Consider the following 18890-nt stretch of genomic DNA (forward strand, 5'->3'; position numbering starts at 1 on the left):
ACATGCCAACACACACACACAATCCCCAACATGCCAACACACACACACAATCCCCAACATGCCAACACACACACACAATCCCCAACATGCCAACACACACACACAATCCCCAACATGCCAACACACACACACACGATCCCCAACATGCCAACACACACACACACGATCCCCAACATGCCAACACACACACACAATCCCCAACATGCCAACACACACACACGATCCCCAACATGCCAACACACACACACAATCCCCAACATGCCAACACACACACACAATCCCCAACATGCCAACACACACACACAATCCCCAACATGCCAACACACACACACAATCCCCAACATGCCAACACACACACACAATCCCCAACATGCCAACACACACACACGATCCCCAACATGCCAACACACACACACAATCCCCAACATGCCAACACACACACACAATCCCCAACATGCCAACACACACACACAATCCCCAACATGCCAACACACACACACAATCCCCAACATGCCAACACACACACAATCCCCAACATGCCAACACACACACACACAATCCCCAACATGCCAACACACACACACACAATCCCCAACATGCCAACACACACACACACACAATCCCCAACATGCCAACACACGCACACACTCCCCAACATGCCAACACACACACACAATCCCCAACATGCCAACACACACATGATCCCCAACATGCCAACACACACACACAATCCCCAACATGCCAACACACACACACAATCCCCAACATGCCAACATACACACACACAATCCCCAACATGCCAACACACACACACAATCCCCAACATGCCAACACACACACACACTCCCCAACATGCCAACACACACACACACTCCCCAACATGCCAACACACACACACACTCCCCAACATGCCAACACACACACACACAATCCCCAACATGCCAACACACACACACACGATCCCCAACATGCCAACACACACACACAATCCCCAACATGCCAACACACACACACAATCCCCAACATGCCAACACACACACACAATCCCCAACATGCCAACACACACACACACACAATCCCCAACATGCCAACACACGCACACACTCCCCAACATGCCAACACACACACACAATCCCCAACATGCCAACACACACATGATCCCCAACATGCCAACACACACACACAATCCCCAACATGCCAACACACACACACAATCCCCAACATGCCAACATACACACACACAATCACCAACATGCCAACACACACACACAATCCCCAACATGCCAACACACACACACAATCCCCAACATGCCAACACACACACACAATCCCCAACATGCCAACACACACACACAATCCCCAACATGCCAACACACACACACAATCCCCAACATGCCAACACACACACACACACAATCCCCAACATGCCAACACACGCACACACTCCCCAACATGCCAACACACACACACAATCCCCAACATGCCAACACACACATGATCCCCAACATGCCAACACACACACACAATCCCCAACATGCCAACACACACACACAATCCCCAACATGCCAACATACACACACACAATCCCCAACATGCCAACACACACACACAATCCCCAACATGCCAACACACACACACAATCCCCAACATGCCAACACACACACACACTCCCCAACATGCCAACACACACACACACTCCCCAACATGCCAACACACACACACACAATCCCCAACATGCCAACACACACACACACGATCCCCAACATGCCAACACACACACACAATCCCCAACATGCCAACACACACACACAATCCCCAACATGCCAACACACACACACAATCCCCAACATGCCAACACACACACACAATCCCCAACATGCCAACACACACACACACTCCCCAACATGCCAACACACACACACACAATCCCCAACATGCCAACACACACACACACGATCCCCAACATGCCAACACACACACACAATCCCCAACATGCCAACACACACACACAATCCCCAACATGCCAACACACGCACACACACAATCCCCAACATGCCAACACACACACACACTCCCCAACATGCCAACACACACACATACTCCCCAATATGCCAACACACACACACACACAATCCCCAACATGCCAACACACACACACACACATCCCCAACATGCCAACACACACACACACTCCCCAACATGCCAACACACACACACAATCCCCAACATGCCAACACACACACACAATCCCCAACATGCCAACACACACACACACTCCCCAACATGCCAACACACACACACAATCCCCAATATGCCAACACACACACACAATCCCCAACATGCCAACACACACACACAATCCCCAACATGCCAACACACACACACAATCCCCAACATGCCAACACACACACACACGATCCCCAACATGCCAAAACACACACACAATCCCCAACATGCCAACACACACACACAATCCCCAACATGCCAACACACACACACAATCCCCAACATGCCAACACACACACACAATCCCCAACATGCCAACACACACACACACGATCCCCAACATGCCAAAACACACACACAATCCCCAACATGCCAACACACACACACAATCCCCAACATGCCAACACACACACACAATCCCCAACATGCCAACACACACACACAATCCCCAACATGCCAACACACACACACAATCCCCAACATGCCAACACACACACACACACACAAACATACCAAAAGACCGTAAGACTTAGGAACAGAATTAAGCCACTCGGCCCATCGAGTCTGTTCTGCCATTCAGTCATGGTTTATTTTGTTTCACACCCCCATTGCCCTGCCTTTTCCCCAATAATACTGATACCTTTATTAATCAAGAACCTATCTCTGTCTTAAAGGCACAACCATCACACACACACAGACACGCACACACACACCGACACACAGACACACACACACCGACACACAGACACACACACACAGACACACACACACCAGTATACAGTCTTCCACCTCCCCTCCCCTAGCCCTCACCCCCACCCTGTCAATATCACCATTGGGGTTGCAGAGGGAGCTGATAACGGAATGACTCAGTTGCCTGGAGTTTGGACAGGAGCTGCTTGAGTTGGGAAGAGGAAGGAACAGCAGCAAAATGACTCTGGCTGGATACTCTGTGAATTCATCCCCAGCCTTCATTTCAGGGGCAATTTTCCTCACTTTTGTAAACTAGTAAAACAAGTTTGTTTAACACTGGGAAATATCAAGTGTCAGCAAGTTCCAAAAAGCTCAGCATTAATCCCCAGGGAATTCCTTCATAACTCCCAGAGATTTATTAAAATCCCCATCCCACAGAGAGGAGGGGGTTGTGGTGGAGCTGACCCATCAGGATGGGGTGGGCTCTCTTTGTGCCCCACCATGGGGTGATGGGGGGGGGGGGGGTGGGGGGATAGACTGCACCTCTCTCAGTGTGGGAGAAATGAGGCTTGCTGTTCAGTTTGATAGCAGAGTCCAGCTTCTTCATGGTCTGCTCAGGGTCTTTGCCTCATTCATGGTGCTTTATGGCGAATACCTGGGAGCATGTCAACACTTGTACCTCCCAATTCCTCACCCAAACCTCGCTCTCCATCAGCTGGAGGAGAGAGGGAATGTGAGGGAGAATCATTTGTGCCAGGAAGCTGATAATGGACAAACACAACACAGCTCCTCACTGTAACACAACACTCAAATCAGATTTTATACACGATTACTACAGAAACGTGCCTCATACATGCTGTCATATATAATTTTCTAATATTTATAGTTTACACTCTAATCAGAGATACTTCAACCACTGAAACTTTTTCCCGATTTGTTTCCCGAAGTGAGTGGATATTCTGCGGAGTTTCTGTTCCAGCATCATTCACGGTGCAAACCTGCCACAGTCTGAGAGCTGCTGCTTTCACAACACAAAAACTCCCCTCGCTGACCATCCAGAAAGACACACACTTACCCGGCCGTGTCCCCGGGGTGTTGGCAATGAGCTGCTGCTACACACAAGCACAATGACACTGAGTGCCCTCGCCAGCATCATGACTGAGTGATTCTCTCCAATCTAGTCCGCCTTTTATAACCCAGACCGCTTTGTCCCTCTGATCCAAAACTCGATTCACAGCTAGAAACATCACGTGGGCGTGTGTACCTTTCTATTAACCCCTGTTGGGTGCGTTTTCTATATTAACCCCTGTTGGGTGTGTTTTCTATATTAACCCCTGTTGGGGGAGTTTTCAATATTAACCCCTGTTGGGAGTGTTTTCTAAATTAACCCCTGTTGGGTGTGTTTTCTATATTAACCCCTGTTGGGTGTGTTTTCTATATTAACCCCTCTTGGGTGTGTTTTCTACATTAACCCCTGTTGGGTGAGTTTTCTATATTAATCCCTGTTGGGTGAGTTTTCTATATTAACCCCTGTTGGGTGTGTTTTCAATATTAACCCCTGTTGGGAGTGTTTTCTAAATTAACCCCTGTTGGGTGTGTTTTCTATATTAATCCCTGTTGGGTGTATTTTCTATATTAACCCCTCTTGGGTGTGTTTTCTACATTAACCCCTGTTGGGTGAGTTTTCTATATTAATCCCTGTTGGGTGAGTTTTCTATATTAATCCCTGTTGGGTGAGTTTTCTATACTAACACCTGTTGGGAGTGTTTTCTATATTAACCCCTGTTGGGGGAGTTTTCTATATTAACCCCTGTTGGGTGTGTTTTCTATATTAACCCCTGTTGGGTGAGTTTTCTATATTAACCCCTGTTGGGAGTGTTTTCTATATTAACCCCTGTTGGGGGAGTTTTCTATATTAACCCCTGTTGTGTGTGTTTTCTATATTAACCCCTGTTGTGTGTGTTTTCTATATTAACCCCTGTTGGGTGTGTTTTCAATATTAACCCCTGTTGGGTGTGTTTTCTATATTAACCCCTGTTGTGTGTGTTTTCTATATTAACCCCGGTTGGGTGTGTTTTCTATATTAACCCCTGTTGTGTGTGTTTTCTATATTAACCCCTGTTGGGTGTGTTTTCTATATTAACCCCTGTTGTGTGTGTTTTCTATATTAACCCCTGTTGGGTGTGTTTTCAATATTAACCCCGGTTGGGTGAGTTTTCTATATTAACCCCTGTTGGGTGTGTTTTCAATATTAACCCCGGTTGGGTGAGTTTTCTATATTAACCCTTGTTGGGGGAGTTTTCTATATTAACCCCTGTTGGGTGAGTTTTCTATATTAACCCCTGTTGGGTGTGTTTTCTATATTAACCCCTCTTGGGTGTGTTTTCAATATTAACCCCTGTTGGGAGTGTTTTCTAAATTAACCCCTGTTGGGTGTGTTTTCTATATTAATCCCTGTTGGGTGTGTTTTCTATATTAACCCCTCTTGGGTGAGTTTTCTACATTAATCCCTGTTGGGTGACTTTTCTACATTAATCCCTGTTGGGTGAATTTTCTATATTAACCCCTGTTGGGTGTGTTTTCAATATTAACCCCGGTTGGGTGAGTTTTCTATATTAACCCTTGTTGGGGGAGTTTTCTATATTAACACCTGTTGGGTGTGTTTTCTATATTAACCCCTGTTGGGTGAGTTTTCTATATTAACCCTTGTTGGGTGTGTTTTCAATATTAACCCCTGTTGGGTGAGTTTTCTATATTAACCCCTGTTGGGGGAGTTTTCTATATTCACCCCTGTTGGGTGAGTTTTCTATATTAACCCCTGTTGGGTGAGTTTTCTATATTAACCCCTGTTGGGTGTGTTTTCTATATTAACCCCTGTTGGGTGAGTTTTCTAAATTAACCCCTGTTGGGTGTGTTTTCTATATTAATCCCTGTTGGGTGTGTTTTCTATATTAACCCCTCTTGGGTGTGTTTTCTACATTAACCCCTGTTGGGTGAGTTTTCTATATTAATCCCTGTTGGGTGAGTTTTCTACATTAATCCCTGTTGGGTGACTTTTCTACATTAATCCCTGTTGGGTGAGTTTTCTATATTAACCCCTGTTGGGTGTGTTTTCAATATTAACCCCGGTTGGGTGAGTTTTCTATATTAACACCTGTTGGGAGTGTTTTCTATATTAACCCCTGTTGGGGGAGTTTTCTATATTAACCCCTGTTGGGTGTGTTTTCTATATTAACCCCTGTTGGGTGAGTTTTCTATATTAACCCCTGTTGGGAGTGTTTTCTATATTAACCCCTGTTGGGGGAGTTTTCTATATTAACCCCTGTTGTGTGTGTTTTCTATATTAACCCCTGTTGGGTGTGTTTTCTATATTAACCCCTGTTGTGTGTGTTTTCTATATTAACCCCTGTTGGGTGTGTTTTCAATATTAACCCCTGTTGGGTGTGTTTTCTATATTAACCCCTGTTGTGTGTGTTTTCTATATTAACCCCGGTTGGGTGTGTTTTCTATATTAACCCCTGTTGTGTGTGTTTTCTATATTAACCCCTGTTGGGTGTGTTTTCAATATTAACCCCGGTTGGGTGAGTTTTCTATATTAACCCCTGTTGGGTGTGTTTTCTATATTAACCCCTGTTGTGTGTGTTTTCTATATTAACCCCTGTTGGGTGTGTTTTCAATATTAACCCCGGTTGGGTGAGTTTTCTATATTAACCCCTGTTGGGTGTGTTTTCAATATTAACCCCGGTTGGGTGAGTTTTCTATATTAACCCTTGTTGGGGGAGTTTTCTATATTAACCCCTGTTGGGTGAGTTTTCTATATTAACCCCTGTTGGGTGTGTTTTCTATATTAACCCCTCTTGGGTGTGTTTTCAATATTAACCCCTGTTGGGAGTGTTTTCTAAATTAACCCCTGTTGGGTGTGTTTTCTATATTAATCCCTGTTGGGTGTGTTTTCTATATTAACCCCTCTTGGGTGAGTTTTCTACATTAATCCCTGTTGGGTGACTTTTCTACATTAATCCCTGTTGGGTGAGTTTTCTATATTAACCCCTGTTGGGTGTGTTTTCAATATTAACCCCGGTTGGGTGAGTTTTCTATATTAACCCTTGTTGGGGGAGTTTTCTATATTAACACCTGTTGGGTGTGTTTTCTATATTAACCCCTGTTGGGTGAGTTTTCTATATTAACCCTTGTTGGGTGTGTTTTCAATATTAACCCCTGTTGGGTGAGTTTTCTATATTAACCCCTGTTGGGGGAGTTTTCTATATTCACCCCTGTTGGGTGAGTTTTCTATATTAACCCCTGTTGGGTGAGTTTTCTATATTAACCCCTGTTGGGTGTGTTTTCTATATTAACCCCTGTTGGGTGAGTTTTCTAAATTAACCCCTGTTGGGTGTATTTTCTATATTCACCCCTGTTGGGTGAGTTTTCTATATTGACCCCTGTTGGGTGGGTTTTCTATATTAACCCCTGTTGGGTGTGTGTTCTATATTAACCCCTGTTGGGTGTGTTTTCTATATTAACCCCTGTTGGGTGAGTTTTCGATATTAACCCCTGTTGGGGGAGTTTTCTATATTAACCCCTGTTGGGGGAGTTTTCTATATTAATCACTGTTGGGTGTGTTTTGTATATTAACCCCTGTTGGGTGAGTTTTCTATATTAACCCCTGTTGGGTGTGTTTTCTATATTAACCCCTGTTGGGTGTGTTTTCTATATTAATCCCTGTTGGGTGAGTTTTCTATATTAACCCCAGTTGGGTGAGTTTTCTTTATTAACCCCTGTTGGGTGTGTTTTCTATATTAACCCCTCTTCGGTGAGTTTTCTATATTAACCCCTGTTGGGTGAGTTTTCTATATTAACCCCTGTTGGGGGAGTTTTCTATATTAATCACTGCTGGGTGAGTTTTCTATATTAACCCCTGTTGGGTGTGTTTTCTATATTAACCCCTGTTGGGTGTGTTTTCTATATTAACCCCTGTTGTGTGTGTTTTCTATATTGACCCCTGTTGGGTGTGTTTTCTATATTAACCCCTGTTGGGTGTGTTTTCTACATTAACCCCTGTTGGGTGAGTTTTCTATATTAATCCCTGTTGGGTGAGTTTTCTATATTAATCCCTGTTGGGTGAGTTTTCTATACTAACACCTGTTGGGAGTGTTTTCTATATTAACCCCTGTTGGGGGAGTTTTCTATATTAATCCCTGTTGGGTGTGTTTTCCATATTAACCCCTGTTGGGTGAGTTTTCTATATTAACCCCTGTTGGGAGTGTTTTCTATATTAACCCCTGTTGGGGGAGTTTTCTATATTAACCCCTGTTGTGTGTGTTTTCTATATTAACCCCTGTTGGGTGTGTTTTCTATATTAACCCCTGTTGTGTGTGTTTTCTATATTAACCCCTGTTGGGTGTGTTTTCAATATTAACCCCTGTTGGGTGTGTTTTCTATATTAACCCCTGTTGTGTGTGTTTTCTATATTAACCCCGGTTGGGTGTGTTTTCTATATTAACCCCTGTTGTGTGTGTTTTCTATATTAACCCCTGTTGGGTGTGTTTTCAATATTAACCCCGGTTGGGTGAGTTTTCTATATTAACCCCTGTTGGGTGTGTTTTCTATATTAACCCCTATTGTGTGTGTTTTCTATATTAACCCCTGTTGGGTGTGTTTTCAATATTAACCCCGGTTGGGTGAGTTTTCTATATTAACCCCTGTTGGGTGTGTTTTCAATATTAACCCCGGTTGGGTGAGTTTTCTATATTAACCCTTGTTGGGGGAGTTTTCTATATTAACCCCTGTTGGGTGAGTTTTCTATATTAACCCCTGTTGGGTGTGTTTTCTATATTAACCCCTCTTGGGTGTGTTTTCAATATTAACCCCTGTTGGGAGTGTTTTCTAAATTAACCCCTGTTGGGTGTGTTTTCTATATTAATCCCTGTTGGGTGTGTTTTCTATATTAACCCCTCTTGGGTGTGTTTTCTACATTAACCCCTGTTGGGTGAGTTTTCTATATTAACCCCTGTTGGGTGAGTTTTCTATATTAATCCCTGTTGGGTGAGTTTTCTACATTAATCCCTGTTGGGTGACTTTTCTACATTAATCCCTGTTGGGTGAGTTTTCTATATTAACCCCTGTTCGGTGTGTTTTCAATATTAACCCCGGTTGGGTGAGTTTTCTATATTAACCCCTGTTGGGTGTGTTTTCAATATTAACCCCGGTTGGGTGAGTTTTCTATATTAACCCCTGTTGGGTGAGTTTTCTATATTAACCCTTGTTGGGTGTGTTTTCAATATTAACCCCTGTTGGGTGAGTTTTCTATATTAACCCCTGTTGGGTGAGTTTTCTATATTCACCCCTGTTGGGTGAGTTTTCTATATTAACCCCTGTTGGGTGAGTTTTCTATATTAACCCCTGTTGGGTGTGTTTTCTATATTAACCCCTGTTGGGTGAGTTTTCTATATTAACCCCTGTTGGATGTATTTTCTATATTAACCCCTGTGGGGTGAGTTTTCTATATTAACCCCTGTTGGGTGAGTTTTCTATATTAACCCCTGTTGGGTGTGTGTTCTATATTAACCCCTGTTGGGTGTGTTTTCTATAGTAACGCCTGTTGGGTGGGTTTTCTATATTAACCCCTGTTGGGTGTGTGTTCTATATTAACCCCTGTTGGGTGTGTTTTCTATATTAACCCCTGTTGGGTGAGTTTTCGATATTAACCCCTGTTGGGGGAGTTTTCTATATTAACCCCTGTTGGGGGAGTTTTCTATATTAATCACTGTTGGGTGTGTTTTCTATATTAACCCCTGTTGGGTGAGTTTTCTATATTAACCCCTGTTGGGTGTGTTTTCTATATTAACCCCTGTTGGGTGTGTTTTCTATATTAATCCCTGTTGGGTGAGTTTTCTATATTAACCCCAGTTGGGTGAGTTTTCTTTATTAACCCCTGTTGGGTGTGTTTTCTATATTAACCCCTCTTCGGTGAGTTTTCTATATTAACCCCTGTTGGGTGAGTTTTCTATATTAACCCCTGTTGGGGGAGTTTTCTATATTAATCACTGCTGGGTGAGTTTTCTATATTAACCCCTGTTGGGTGTGTTTTCTATATTAACCCCTGTTGGGTGTGTTTTCTATATTAACCCCTGTTGTGTGTGTTTTCTATATTGACCCCTGTTGGGTGTGTTTTCTATATTAACCCCTGTTGGGTGTGTTTTCTACATTAACCCCTGTTGGGTGTGTTTTCTACATTAACCCCTGTTGGGTGAGTTTTCTATATTAACCCCTGTTGGGTGTATTTTCTATATTAACCCCTGTGGGGTGAGTTTTCTATATTAACCCCTGTTGGGTGAGTTTTCTATATTAACCCCTGTTGGGTGTGTGTTCTATATTAGAACATAGAACATAGAACATTACAGCGCAGAACAGGCCCTTCGGCCCACGATGTTGCGCCGACCAGTTACAAAAACAATGACCCACTAGCCTATACCAATCCCTTTTCGTCCATAAACCTATCCAGAGATCTCTTAAACGCCCCCAAACTAGACGCATTTACAACTGCAGCAGGCAGGGCATTCCAATCCCTCACCACCCGCTGGGTAAAGAACCTACCCCTGACATCCGTCCTGTAGCTACCCCCCCTTAATTTAAAGCCATGCCCCCTCGTGCTAGCTTTCTCCATCCGAGGAAAAAGGCTATCACTATCCACCCTATCTAAACCTCTAATCATCTTATATGTTTCAATAAGATCCCCTCTTAGCCGCCTTCTTTCCAACGAAAACAACCCTAAATCCCTCAGTCTCTCCTCATAGGACCTCCCCACCATACCAGGCAACATCCTAGTAAACCTCCTCTGCACCCTCTCCAACGCCTCCACATCCTTCTTGTAATGCGGGGACCAGAACTGCACACAGTACTCCAAGTGCGGCCGCACTAGAGTAGTGTACAGTTGCAACATTACACTGCGACTCCTAAATTCAATCCCCCTACCAATAAACGCCAAGACACCGTACGCCTTCTTAACAACCTTATCTACTTGATTCCCAACTTTCAGGGATCTATGTACACACACACCTAGATCCCTCTGTTCATCCACACTATTCAAAGTCCTCCCGTTAGCCCTATACTCGACACATCTGTTGCTCCTACCAAAGTGAATTACCTCACACTTCTCCGCATTAAATTCCATCCGCCACTTCTCGGCCCAGCTCTGCAACCTATCTAAGTCTCCCTGCAGACTATGACACCCTTCCTCACAATCTACCACACCTCCAATTTTGGTGTCATCAGCAAATTTACTAATCCACCCAACTATACCCTCATCCAGATCATTAATAAAAATTACAAACAACAGTGGCCCCAAAACAGATCCCTGAGGCACACCACTCGTAACTGTACTCCATGATGAATATTTACCATCCACCACCACCCTCTGTCTCCTATCTGATAGCCAATTCCTGATCCAACTTCCTAGATTACCCACAATCCCATACATCTGCATTTTCTGCAGAAGCCTACCATGGTGAACCTTATCGAACGCCTTACTAAAATCCATGTATACCACGTCAACTGCCTTGCCCCCATCCACCTCTTTGGTCACCTTCTCAAAAAACTCAATAAGGTTAGTAAGGCACGACCTACCCGCTACAAAACCATGCTGACTATTTCTAATCAATTCATTAACCCCTGTTGGGTGTGTTTTCTATATTAACCCCTGTTGGGTGTGTGTTCTATATTAACCCCTGTTGGGTGTGTTTTCTATATTAACGCCTGTTGGGTGGGTTTTCTATATTAACCCCTGTTGGGTGTGTGTTCTATATTAACCCCTGTTGGGTGTGTTTTCTATATTAACCCCTGTTGGGTGAGTTTTCGATATTAACCCCTGTTGGGGGAGTTTTCTATATTAACCCCTGTTGGGGGAGTTTTCTATATTAATCACTTTTGGGTGAGTTTTCTATATTAACCCCTGTTGGGTGTGTTTTCTATATTAACCCCTGTTGGGTGTGTTTTCTATATTAATCCCTGTTGGGTGAGTTTTCTATATTAACCCCAGTTGGGTGAGTTTTCTTTATTAACCCCTGTTGGGTGTGTTTTCTATATTAACCCCTGTTGGGTGCATTTTCTATATTAACCCTTGTTGGGTGTGTTTTCTATATTAACCCCTGTTGGGTGTGTTTTCTATATTAATCCCTGTTGGGTGAGTTTTCTATATTAACCCCTGTTGGGAGTGTTTTCTATATTAACCCCTGTTGGGGGAGTTTTCTATATTAACCCCTGTTGGATGTGTTTTCTATATTAACCCCTGTTGGATGTGTTTTCTATATGAACCCCTGTTGGGTGCATTTTCTATATTAACCCCAGTTGGGTGAGTTTTCTTTATTAACCCCTGTTGGGTGTGTTTTCTATATTAACCCCTGTTGGGGGAGTTTTCTATATTAATCACTGCTGGGTGAGTTTTCTATATTAACCCCTGTTGGGTGTGTTTTCTATATTAACCCCTGTTGGGTGTATTTTCTACATTAACCCCTGTTGGGTGTGTTTTCTACATTAACCCCTGTTGGTTATGTTTTCTATATTAACCCCTGTTAGGTGTGTTTTCTATATTAACCCCTGTTCGTTGTGTCTTCTATATTAACCCCTGTTGGGTGTGTTTTGTATATTAACCTCTGTTGGGTGAGTTTTCTATATTAACCCCTGTTGGGGGAGTTTCCTATATTAACCCCTGCTGGGTGTCTTTTCTATATTAACCCCTGTTGGGTGAGTTTTCTATATTAACCCCTGTTGGGTGTGTTTTCTATATTAACCTCTGTTGGGTGAGTTTTCTATATTAACCCCTGTTGGGTGAGTTTTCTATATTAACCCCTGTTGGGTGTGTTTTCTATATTAACCGCTGTTAGGTGTGTTTTCTATATTATCCCCAGTTGGGTGAGTTTTCTATATTAACCCCTGTTGGGTATGTTTTGTATATTAGCCCCTGATGGGTGTGTTTTCTATATTAACCCCTGTTGAGTGTGTTTTCTGTATTAACCCCAGTTGGGTGAGTTTTCTATATTAACCCCTGTTGGGTGTGGTTTCTATACTAACTCTGTTGGGTGTGTTTTCTATATTAACCCCTGTTGGGTGTGTTTTCTATATTAACCCCTGTTGGGTGCGTTTTCTATATTAACCCCTGTTGGGTGTGTTTTCCATATTAACCCCTGTTGGGTTGGTTTTCTACATTAACCCCTGTTGGGTGGGTTTTCTATATTAACCTCTGTTGGGTTGGATTTCTATATTAACCCCTGTTGGGTGTGTTTTCTATATTAACCCCTGTTGGGTGTGTGTTCTATATTAACCCCTGTTGGGTGCATTTTCTATATTAACCCCTGTTGGGTGTGTTTTCTATATTAACCCCTGTTGGGTGAGTTTCCTATATTAACCCCTGTTGGGGGCGTTTTCTATATTAACCCCTGTTGGGTGAGTTTTCTATGTTAACCCCTGTTGGGTGAGTTTTCTATATTAACCCCTGTTGGGTGTGTGTTCCATATTAACCCCTGTTGGGTGCGTTTTCTATATTAACCCCTGTTGGGTGTGTTTTCTATATTAACCCCTGTTGGGTGAGTTTCCTATATTAACCCCTGTTGGGGGTGTTTTCTATATTAACCCCTGTTGGGTGAGTTTTCTATGTTAACCCCTGTTGGGTGAGTTTTCTATATTAACCCCTGTTGGGTGAGTTTTCTATATTAACCCCTGTTGGGTGTGTTTTCCATATTAACCCCTGTTGGGTGTGTTTTCCATATTAACCCCTGTTGGGGGTGTTTTCTATATTAACCCCTGTTGGGTGAGTTTTCTATATTAACCCCTGTTGGGTGTGTTTTCCATATTAACCCCTGTTGGGTGTGTTTTCCATATTAACCCCTGTTGGGGGTGTTTTCTATATTAGCCCCTGTTGGGTGAGTTTTCTATATTAACCCCTGTTCGTTGTGTCTTCTATATTAACCCCTGTTGGGTGAGTTTTCTATATTAACCCATGTTGGCTGTGTTTTCTATATTAACCCCTGTTGGGTGAGTTTTCTATATTAACCCTTTTGGGTGTGTTTTCTATATTAACCCCTGTTGGGTGAGTTTTCTATATTAACCCTTTTGGGTGTGTTTTCTATATTAACCCCTGTTGGGTGAGTTTTCTATATTAACCCCTGTTGGGTTAGTTTTCTATATTAACCCCTGTTGGGTGTGTTTTCTATATTAACCCCTGTTGGTTGTGTTTTCTATGTTAACCCCTGTTGGGTGTGTTTTCTATATTAATCCCTGTTGGGTGTGTTTTCTATATTAACCCCTGTTGGGTGAGTTTTCTATATTAACCACTGTTGGGTGTGTTTTCCATATTAACCCCTGTTGAGTGAGTTTTCTATATTAACCCCTGTTGGGTGAGTTTTCTATATTAACCCCTTATGGGTGTGTTTTCTGCCTTAACTCCTGTTCAGGCAGCACGGTAGCACAGTGGTTAGCACTGCTGCTTCTCAGCTCCAGGGACATGCATTCAATTCCTGGCTCGGGTCACTGTCTGTGTGGAGTTTGCACATTCTCCTCTTGTCTGTGTGGGTTTCCTCCGGGTGCTCCGGTTTCCTCCCACAGTCCAAAGATGTATTGGTTAGATTGATTGGCCATGCTAAAATTGCCCCTTAGTGTCCTAAAATGCGTAGGTTAGAAGGATTAGTGGGTGAATGTGTAGGGGTATGGGGGAAGGGCCTGGGTAGGATTCTGGTCAGTGCAGACTTGTTAGGCCAAGATACGCAGACTTAATGGGACTAAACAGACTGATGTAGGAAGACCAGTAGCTGTGGTTTATCTGGACTTCAGCAAGGCATTTGGTAAGGGCCCCCATGCAAGGCTTATTGAGAAAGTGAGGGGGCATGGGATCCAAGGGGACATTGCTTTGTAGTCCAGAATTGGCTTGCCCACAGAAGGCAAACAGTGGTTGTGGATGGGTCATATTCTGCATGGAGGTCAGTCACCAGTGGAGTGCCCCAGGGATCTGTTCTGGGACCCTTACTCTTTGTGATTTTTATAAATGACCTGGATGAGGAAGTGGAGGGATGTATTGGTAAGTTCGCCAATGACACAAAGGCTGGAGGTGTTGTGGATCGTGTGGAAGGATGTCAGAAGTTGTAACGAGACATTGATAGGATGCAAGACTGGGCAGAGAAGTGGCAGATGGAGTTCAACCCAGATAAGTGTGAAGTGGTTCATGTTGGCAGGTCAAATAGGATGACAATATAATGTTAAGGGTAAGACTCTTGACAGTGTGGAAGATCAGAAGGACCTTGGTGTCTGGGTTCATAGGACGTTCAAACCAGCTTCGCAGGTAGAAGATGTGGTTAAGGCATATGGTGGACTTCATCAATCGAGGGATTGAGTTCAGGAGTCGGGAGAAAATGTTGCAGCTTTATAAGACCTTGGTCAGACCCCACTTGGAGTACTGTGCGCAGTTCTGGCCACCTCACTACAGGAAGGATGTGGAAGCCATAGAAAGGGTGCAGAGGAGATTTACAAGGATGTTGCCTGGATTGGGAGGCATGCCTTATGAAGATAGGTTGAGGGAGCTGGGTCTCTTCTCCCTGGAGAGACGAAGGTTGAGAGGCAACCTAATAGAGGTTTATAAGATGTTGAGAGGTATAGATAGGGTGGATTCTCAGAGGTTTTTTCCCAGGGCTGAAATGGTCGCTACGAGAGGACACAGGTTTAAGGTGCTGGGGAGTAGGTACAGAGGAGATGTCAGGGGTAAGTTTTTCACTCAGAGGGTGGTGGGTGAGTGGAATCGGCTGCCATCGGTGGTGGAGGCGGATTCGATAGGGTCTTTTAAGAGACTTCTGGATAAGTAAATGGGACGTCGTAAGATTGAGGGTTACAGGTAAGCCTAGTAGGTAGGGACATGTTCGGCACAACTTGTGGGCCGAAGGGCCTGTTTGTGCTGTAGTTTTTCTGTGTTCTATGTTCTGTGCCAAATGGCCTCTTTCTGCACTGTAGGGTTTCTATGATTCTATTTTCTATATTAATCCCACTTGGGTGAGTTTTCTACATTGTTGTTGTTGTTCGTCCATCGTCATCGATGAGGACTTCAGCACCATTAGTCATTTTGAGGCTGGTTGCGGTGTGACTGAAGGTGACCGATCAGGCCAATTCAGGCACGGAATGTCCTGCCACATATTGGACAGACTTGTGTAGACACTGTAGTTGTTGCGCTGGTGGCTCTGGACTTGAGCAGCTCACGCTTAAGTTGTGCTTCGGCAATACACCTTGCTTCGTGAGCTTGACAGTCCTTGTGGATGACGCAGTGCCAGGTAGGACAGTTTTGTGCCAGTGTTTCCCAGGTGGTCGTGTCAATGTCAAGCGACTTCAGGGAGGCTTTGAGTGTGTCTTTGAAACGTTTCTTCTGCCCTCCATGTGAGCGTCTTCCAGCAGAGAATGCCCCAAAAAGGAGCTGCTTGGGTATGCGCTGGTCTGACATACGGATGACATGACCTGCCCCACCGGGTCTGTGCTCTCATCAGCAGTGTGTGGACTGGTGGTAGACTTGCTCCAGAGAGAACTTCAGTGTCTGGTACTTTGTCTTGCCATCTGATGCGTAATATTCTGCAAAGACAAGTCATGTGGAAATGATTGAGCTGTCTTGCGTGCCTTCGATACACAGTCCACGTTTCACAGGCATGCAGGAGGGTAGTGAGTACCGCAGCGCTGTAGACCTTCAGTTTTGTTGCTGGGTTGCTTCCTCGACGTTCCCATACAGTGGAGTACAGTCTACCGAAAGCAGAACTTGCCTTTGCTATTCTTCAGTTAACTTCTGTATCAATAGAAACTGCTTGGGAGAGGGTGCTGCCAAGATAAGTGAACTGGTCCACTGCCTGTAGTTTCTGTCCTTTGATTGTGATTATGGGTTCTGCATACAGTGCATGAAGAGCAGGCTGGTGCATGACTTCAGCCTTTTTAATGTTGATGGTGAGTCCAAAGTTGTCACAAGCCATGGAAAATTTGTCCATACTGACTTGCATCTCTGGCTCTGAGCCAGCATACAGGGCGCAGTCATCGACAAAGAGGAAGTCTCTCAGAACAGTCTCCTTCACCTTGGTAATAGCTTGAAGTCTCCTCAGGTTGAAGAGCTTCCCATCTACTCTGTACTTGAGGCTGATTCCAGCAACACTGTCCTGGAATCATTCAGCATGGCAGTAAACATCATGCTGAACAGTGTGGGTGTGAGCACACAGCCCTGTTTGATGCCATTGGTGACTGGGAATGCCTCAGAGGATTCTCCACCGTCCAGTACTCTGGCCATCATGGAACTGGTGTACCATCTGAATGAATTTGGGGGGGGTGGCAGACAAACGTTGACATGATCCTCCACAGGCCTTGTCGGCTGACAGTATCGAAGGCTTTCGCAAGGTCAGCAAAGGTTGTGTAGAGCTCATGATTCTGCTCCTGACACTTCTCCTGAAGTTGGCGCGCAGCAAAAATCATGTCAATAGTCCTGCGACCTTTGCGGAAACCACACTGTGACTCTGGAAGCAGGCCCAGCTCCAGATGAGTGACCAGACGATTTAGCAGGACTCTTGCGAGGGTTTCTCCTGTGATGGAGAGCAGCGAGATTCCTCGGTGATTGTCACACACTTGCTGAGGTGTACGATGGAAGCATCTTTATGTTCCTGAGGAATGGATCCTTGCTTCCAAAAGGACTGGAACAACTCGGTGAGCTTCTCTAAGTACAGGACAAGCAGCTTTATAGATCTCTGTGGGTATGGCCTCTGTCCCTGGGGCTTTGCCACTGGATAGCTGGCTGACAGCTTTCGTGACTTCGGCTACTACCGGTGAGTCATCCATGGCGCTGTTGATATCGACCTGGAGAATTTATATTAATTTTCTATATTAATCCCTGTCGCGTAGGTTTCCTAAATTGATCCCTGTTGGGTGAGTTTTCTATCCTACCCCCTGTTGGGTGAGTGTTCACCTTAATCCCTGTTTAGTGAGTTTTCTATATTAAACCCTGTTTGGTGAGTTTTCTGCCTTAACTCCTATCGGATGAGTTTTTTACATTAACCCCTGATGACTGAGTTTTCTATATGAACCATTTTCTTCAAGAAGAAAAGCTTACAAAAGGTTCAGAGGAAATTAGGAGAGCCAGAAAAGGTTATGAGAAGGCCTTGGCAGGCAGGATTAAAGAAAACCCCAAGGCATTCTACAAGTATGTGAAGAGCAAAAGGATGGGTCCTTGTGCATGAGTCGCAAAAACCCAGCCTGCAGGTGCAGCAGGTGGTCAGGAAGGCGAATGGGATGCTGGCCTTCATCGCGAGGGGGATTGAATATAAAAGTAGGGAGGTCTTGCTGCAGCTGTATAGGGCATTGGTGAGGCCGCAGCTGGAGTACTGTGTGCAGTTTTGGGCGCCGCACCTGCGCAAAGATATTTTGGCCTTGGAGGGAGTGCAGAGGAGGTTTACTAGGCTGATGCCGGAGTTGAGGGGGTTGAGCTATGAGGAGAGGCTGAATAAACTAGGCTTGTACTTGTTAGAGTTTAGAAGAATGAGGGGAGATCTCATTGAGACGTATAAGATGATGAATGAGATGGATAGGATAGAGGTGGAGAGACTCTTCCCGCTCAGAAAAGACAGTAGGACTAGGGGGCACAGCCTCAAGATAAAAGGGGGGCGGTTTAGAACGGAGTTGAGGAGGAACTTCTTCACTCAAAGGGTGGTGAATCTCTGGAATTCTCTGCCCGTTGAAGTGGTGGAGGCTACCTCGCTAAATATTTTTAAGACGCGGGTTGATGGGTTTTTGATTAGAGAGGGGATTAAGGGTTATGGGGAGAGGGCGGGAAAGTGGAACTGAGCAGCGACAGATCAGCCATGATCTTATTGAATGGTGGGGCAGGCTCGAAGGGCTAGATGGCCGACTCCTGCTCCTATTTCTTATGTTCTTATGTTCTTATAAGACGTGAAAGAATAGGACCTAACAAGTGTGACGGT

General features: G+C 44.5%; 1 protein-coding gene across 1 annotated transcript in view; it reads right to left on the reverse strand.

Moving 5' to 3' along the window:
- Positions 1-18890, reverse strand: part of mmp11a (matrix metallopeptidase 11a) — a 61929-nt gene that overhangs the window by 25101 nt on the left and 17938 nt on the right. The window lies entirely within an intron of this gene.

This window comes from Carcharhinus amblyrhynchos, chromosome 20, assembly GCF_965287045.1.
Source record: "Carcharhinus amblyrhynchos chromosome 20, sCarAmb.v2.hapA, whole genome shotgun sequence".
In the NCBI taxonomy this organism is placed as follows: Eukaryota; Metazoa; Chordata; class Chondrichthyes; order Carcharhiniformes; family Carcharhinidae; genus Carcharhinus; species Carcharhinus amblyrhynchos.